Below are 6,253 nucleotides of genomic sequence, written 5' to 3' on the forward strand. Positions count from 1 at the left end.
ATGCTAACGTTTGCATAAAGTAGCTTGATTCAGTATCGTCATTTACAAACAGGGAATCGAAAGTTTATGATGAGTAGGTTAAGAAGGATTTGAACCCGGACTATCTGACTGCGAGTGTCATTGTGTGCACAGCTCCCTGGGGTCGGTGTCCCCTAAATTTACCCAACATTGTCCACAGCTGTGGCATCAGTTGACGTTCCCTCATCCCACGTATGCCATCTCACGAGTCTCCACCTCCTCGTCCACAGCTGCTGTTTTCAGACATTTGGAGTTTTGCAAATTTCATTATGGTAATTGTTGCATTTCCTGAAATCCGGGTGAAGCTGAACATCTTTTCACATGCCTATTAGCTGCCCAGTGTTTCTCCAGACGTTTCATTATGACAGTTTAATTAACTATATTAAGCTATCGCTGGAAAACAACAGAAATACGTGGTTTGGCCAAATTATGAAATAATTTGCCTGTTTAATCTCAACGAAGCCTGTTTTCTATTGATCTCTTATATGCTCGTGGTGAGGGAGGTGGGGCAAGCTGAGGGCAAAATACAGGCTGTCCCCCCCCTACCCCCCCCCCCCCAGGTGGGATATGGGTGATATTCCCCGGACACCCCCACCCCCCTCCTCCTCCCCTCCACGAACAAAGGAAAGGGGTTTAAGTGCTTGCCACGGTGATTGAAAACTTAAATTCCCTTACTGCCTCCAGCCCATTGGCACGTCCTTGAAACAGCAGAGTGACCTCCCTCCAGGAGCTCAGCTGCCTGGATGATGACACTTTGCTGGGGGCAAAAGGGAATCTTGGCTTAACATTATCCTGACCCCCCCCCCCCCAGGATCCTGTAAATGTATTTCTTTTATCTCAACTGCCCCCAAAATATGCTGGCAATCGTACTCCAAGTTTATGCCCCCCCCCACCCCCATATACATCTGAAGGGTCTCATGACTGAGTTTTGTTGAAAGGTAATAAATGGTGTTTCCCTAGCAACAGCTAGCCCCTCAAGGTCCTGGAAACCTTGTTTCCAAAGTTCCTTAGAGACTTACTCTATCCCTGACCTCCTCTCAACCTGAGGGTAAATAATGAATTACCTGTCATGTCCCCATGCAGCAGCTTTTCCTGTCCATGGGTCCTATTCCCCTGCTTTAATAAAATCACCTTGGGGCGCCTGGGTGGTGCAGTCGGTTAAGCGACCGACCTCAGCCAGGTCAGGATCTCGCGGTCCGTGAGTTCGAGCCCCGCGTCAGGCTCTGGGCTGATGGCTCGGAGCCTGGAGCCTGTTTCCGATTCTGTGTCTCCCTCTCTCTCTGCCCCTCCCCCGTTCATGCTCTGTCTCTCTCTGTCCCCAAAATAAATAAACGTTGAAAAAAAAATTAAAAAAAAAATAAAATCACCTTTTTGCACCAAAGACGTCTTCAAGAATTCTTTCTTGGCCATTGGCTTCGGACCCCACGAACCCCCCATCACCCCCAAAACTTCATCATTAGGACCCAGGCAAATACTAACCTGCTTTCTGTCACTTTTTTTTTTTTACTCAAAAATTCTTTTTCTATAAAAATTTAAAGTTTTTTTTTTTTTATCGTGGTAAAGCTAACACGTCAAATGGATCGTTTTAACTCTTTGAAAGTGTGCAGTTTAGTGGCATTTAGCTCGTTCGCAGCGCTGTGCAGTCGTCACCCCTATTTCCAGAACTTGTTTTGTTCTGCTTTGTTTTTGTCTCGTTTTGTGTGTGTGTGTGTGTGTGTGTGTGTGTGTTTTGTTTTTTATTTTTAAATCGCAACAAAAGGAAACCTTGGACCCATTGAGCAGCCACTCCCCATCACGCCCTTCCCTCCAGGTCCTGGCAACCCCTCACCTCTTTCCTGTCTGTGTCGATTTCCCTACTCTGGACTTGGACTAGGGACGGAATCCTACCCTCTGTAGCCTTCTGCGGCTGACTTCTTTCACTCTTTTGGGGTTCATTCGTGTTGTGGCCAGACAGTGCTCCACCCCGTTTATCTCTGAGTAATATTCCACTCTGTGTGGGTGGATACACCCCATGTTACCAGCTGTTGACGCGCATCTGGGGCGTCTCCACCTTCGGCCATTGCGAACAGTGCGGCTGTGAACACCGACGTACAGGTGTTTGGTGACCTCGTTTCAATTTTTCTGGGTCTCTGCCTGGAAGCGCAGTTGCTGGGTCACCTCGTTTTCCACTCAGATTTCGGGAGCACAGGATCGATCGTCGGTCCAAGCCGTCTGCCACCTGGAGGTTTCCAGGACCTTGAGTCTCCTCTAGGTGGGGTAGTATCGGCTTGGAACCCACCCCCCTACCCCTTCCTCCCCTGGGAGCAGTGCCCGGGCGGGGCTTGGGGCTGTTTTCGCCTCTCCGTCTGACCCTCTCCCCTTCCTGGCCCAACACGGATGATCGTGGTTTTCTCAGTCGTCTGTGATTTGTGCAACTTCCACGCCCAAATTCGGGGTCCACTCTCTCGAGTCCCGGGTGCTTGTGAAATCCACAGTCTGTGCAGGACCGGTTGTCAGTATCCGTGGTGACAGCAGGGGGCGCATAGTCTTTGACTCGCAATTTCACCTCCAGGAGCGTGTCCTACCTACACTCGTGGGTCAGTACGAGCTGGGTGACAGTGAGCAAGGCCACTCATTACGACACTGTAATGGGAAAAGGGCGGAAACACTACAAACATTTGTCCAGTGGGGCTTGGATGAAAGAGTCCTGGATGTCCCCCTGGGGAGTACTTACTATGTGGCTGTAAAAAGACTAAAGGCACTTGCTGGGGGCGCCTGGGCGGCTCAGCTGGTTAAGGGTCTGACTTAACCACTCTCGTGGTTCGGTGAGTTCGAGTCCCAGGTCAGGATCTGTGCTGACAGCTCAGAGCCTGGAGCCTGCTTCCGATTCTGTGTCTCCCTCTCTCTCTGCTCCTCCCCCCCTCGCGTTCTGTCTCTCAAAAATAAACATTAAAAAATAATAATAATAGGGGCGCCTGGGTGGCGCAGTCGGTTAAGCGTCCGACTTCAGCCAGGTCACGATCTCGCGGTCCGTGAGTTCGAGCCCCGCGTCGGGCTCTGGGCTGACGACTCAGAGCCTGGAGCCTGTTTCCGATTCTGTGTCTCCCTCTCTCTCTGCCCCTCCCCCGTTCATGCTCTGTCTCTCTCTGTCCCAAAAAAAATAAATAAAAAACGTTGAAAAAAAAATTAAAAAAAATAAATAAAGGTGTTCTCTCAGAATTTCCGGAAATCTTAGTTATAAAAGGATAGTGAAGAACAGTGTGTCTGAGATGTTACTTAGTATGGAAAAAAGGATATATATTTATTCTGTGTGCATTTAAAAAGTTTTTTAAATGTCTATTTTTATTTTTTATTTATTAAAAAATTTTTTTAATGTTTTATTTATTTACTTTTGAGATAGAGACGGAGCATGAGCAGGGGAGGGGCAGAGAGAGAGGGAGACACAGAATCCGAAGCAGGCTCCAGGCTCCGAGCTGTCAGCACAGAGCCCGATGCGGGGCTCGAACTCACGAACCATGAGATCATGCCCTGAAGTCAGAGGCTCAACCGACTGAGCCACCCAGGTGCCCCTGTTCTGCGTACGTTAATAACCCTCACCTGACAGTTCCAGGGTTATCGTGGTGAGAGTGATAGATAAAATATATTCCCTTATATGGCAAAAGGGCTTTGTGGGTGTGATTGATGACCTTGAGATGGGGAGCTTACCCTGGGGGACCCGAGTGGGCCCAATGTGATCACAGGAAAGAGAGAGGCGGGAAGGTCAGAGGAGGAGGTGGGATGTGGGCACCGGGGGAGGAAAGGCCAGGTGATAGTCCTTACGCCAAGGAACATGGGTGGTGCTTCTAGAAGCTGGAGGAAGAGATTCTCCCCTGGAGCCTCCGGAGGAACCCGCCCTGCGGCCACCTTGCTGTTAGCCCAGAGAGACTCATTTTGGACTTCTGACCGCCAGAGCTCGTAAGAATAATTTTTTGTGTTTCAAACCACGAGGTTTACGGTAATACAGTTCCCCCTTCTAAAATGTACTATTTGGTGGGTTTTGGTGTATCACATTATTAATTTTTAAAACTGGTAGGAAGGGGCGCCTGGGTGGCGCAGTCGGTTAAGCTTCCGACTCTCGACCTCAGTTCGGGTCTTGAGCTCAGGGTCGTGAGTTCAAGCCCCACGTTGGGTTCTATGCTGGTTGTGAAGCCTGCTTAAAAAGAAAATTGGGGGAAAACAGAGATGACAAAGGTTGGCCACTGTAGGCATTTTTAAGTATTCATTTACATGCTCAGGGTTATGCAGGACTGAATACCCGTAAGCGAAAAGAATGAAGCTGGGTCCTTTCCTTATTCTCTATGTGCAGATGAACTCAAAGTGGACCCCTGATGTTTTTTAATATCTTTTGATTTGGGGATGTTTATACAGGACCTAGTCAAAAAAAAAAAATAACGAGAGGGGCGCCTGGGTGGCTCAGTGGTTAGGCGTCTGACTTCGGCTCAGGTCATGATCTTGTAGTTCGTGGGTTCGAGTCCCGCGTCGGGCTCTGTGCTGACAGCTGGGAGCCCAGAACCTGCTCCGGATTCTGTGTCTCCCTCTCTCTCTGCCCCTTCCCTGCTCACGCTCTGTCTCTCTCTCTCTCTCAAAAATAACTAACCGTTAACAAAATTATTAAAAATCAAGAGACGGAAATAAAACGAGCTCTCCCCAGGGCATCTGAGAATCCTGGGGGCTCATCCCTGTGGCCCTCCTGATTCAGGTTCTTGCTCCCGCACCCCTGCTTCTGTCCCACACGGTGATAGTCCACGCGAAACTCAGCCACCCCCTTGCACACGGAGAGTCTAAGATGCAATCAGTTAACTTTAATGAGGTGTTTGGGGCTAGGGATGGGTAGGGTTTATGTACTAGCAGCTTGACAGATCTCTCACTTGCCTCCCCCCCCCCCACACCCCGACACTGTGGGGCCCTGTTGGCCTTGCTGCGTCCCAAGAACTTCTTGTTTTCTCTTGCAAGGCAGCTCGGGCCTCATGCTCTGGGTTAGTTAGCATCTTGGCCAGAGGTCTTGCTTCCTGCAGGTATTTCCTGAACGGAGGGCCTTGCTGTAAAAGGGATTCTGGTACCCCCCCCTCCCCCCCCCCCCCACGATCAGAGACCGTAAGAAGGAAATGCATCAGCTGTATCTGGTCAGCTCTGCCTCTGGGACCTCAGGCTGTATCCTCCCTGGTCTGAGGGCCATCCGTGTGTCTTGCCCAAGCATGGCTTCTGCTCCCCCGGGACCTCTTCCTCCTCGTTTTGGACACTTTGCCTTCCTTGCTGGGTGACTGGCTCCCATTCTCTGGGCGGGGGCAGGGGGGACCCATCAACACCAGCACACTGGCTACGGACGATCTCCCGGGACCTGCGTCTTGGCAGAAGGTGCCTGGAACTCACGTCCTCCAAGTTCACGTCCACCATCTTCCCAGTCCTCGGACGGCCCCGAGCAGCTGAGTTCCAGCCTCGGGTTCTCTTATGGATTGAGGGTTGGAGGTATTTCTTGTCACCACAGGGATTCCACCGATCCAGGGATTTAGAAGTTCAAGGCCAGAGGTCAAATTCTTACAAAAATTCTCTGGCAGCTGGAACAGTCTGTGTGGCCCCACTATGTAGGAAAGGGTTAACCTTGCCCAAGGAAAGGTTTGGCCCTTTGCCCCTGACTCTGGGAGGTAAACCTCTAAGGTGTTGGAGTGTCTTGGCCGATAGTCCTCTTAGTTTGCCTGGGGCTGTGGACTGCACCAAACAGTCTATGCTAACTGTGATTTACAGTGGGGCCTTAAGACGGGGTGCCTGGGTGGCACGGTCCATTAAGCGTCCCACCTCTACTCAGGGCACGATCTCACGGTTCTTGAGTTCAAGCCCCGCCTCGGGCTCCGCGCCGACAGCACTGAGCCTGCGTGGGATTCTCTCCCTCTACTTCTCTCTCTGCCCCTCCCCCGCTTGCACTGGCTCTCAAAATAAACTTTGAAAAATAACGTAGTGGGAAGGGAAACAAAAATGACCTAAAAACAGGGAGGGAGACAAACCGTCAGAGACTCTGTAATACGGAGAACAAACTGAGGGTTGATGGTGGGGGGGGGGGCAGTTGAGTGGTGGGGGGGGGTTGAGGGGTGGGTGGGGGATGGGCTAACAAGGTGAGGGGCATTAAGGAGGACACCTGTTGGGACGAGTGCCGGGCGTTACGTGCAAGTGGCGAATCACTAAAATCTATCCCTGAAATCATTATCACACTCTATGTTAACTT

At 50.7% G+C, this 6,253-nt stretch overlaps 1 protein-coding gene across 2 annotated transcripts in view; it reads right to left on the reverse strand.

Moving 5' to 3' along the window:
- Positions 1-4,826: 4,826 nt before the first annotated feature.
- The window catches only part of PVR (PVR cell adhesion molecule), a 19,663-nt gene continuing 18,236 nt past the window's right edge, over positions 4,827-6,253 (reverse strand). For both annotated transcript variants that reach the window (XM_043598659.1, XM_043598658.1), the window contains exon 8: positions 4,827-6,253. This exon is cut by the window's right edge and continues 661 nt beyond it. The gene's annotated coding sequence lies outside the window, so the exon portion shown is untranslated.

This window comes from Prionailurus bengalensis, chromosome E2 (assembly GCF_016509475.1).
Source record: "Prionailurus bengalensis isolate Pbe53 chromosome E2, Fcat_Pben_1.1_paternal_pri, whole genome shotgun sequence".
Lineage (NCBI taxonomy): Eukaryota > Metazoa > Chordata > Mammalia > Carnivora > Felidae > Prionailurus > Prionailurus bengalensis.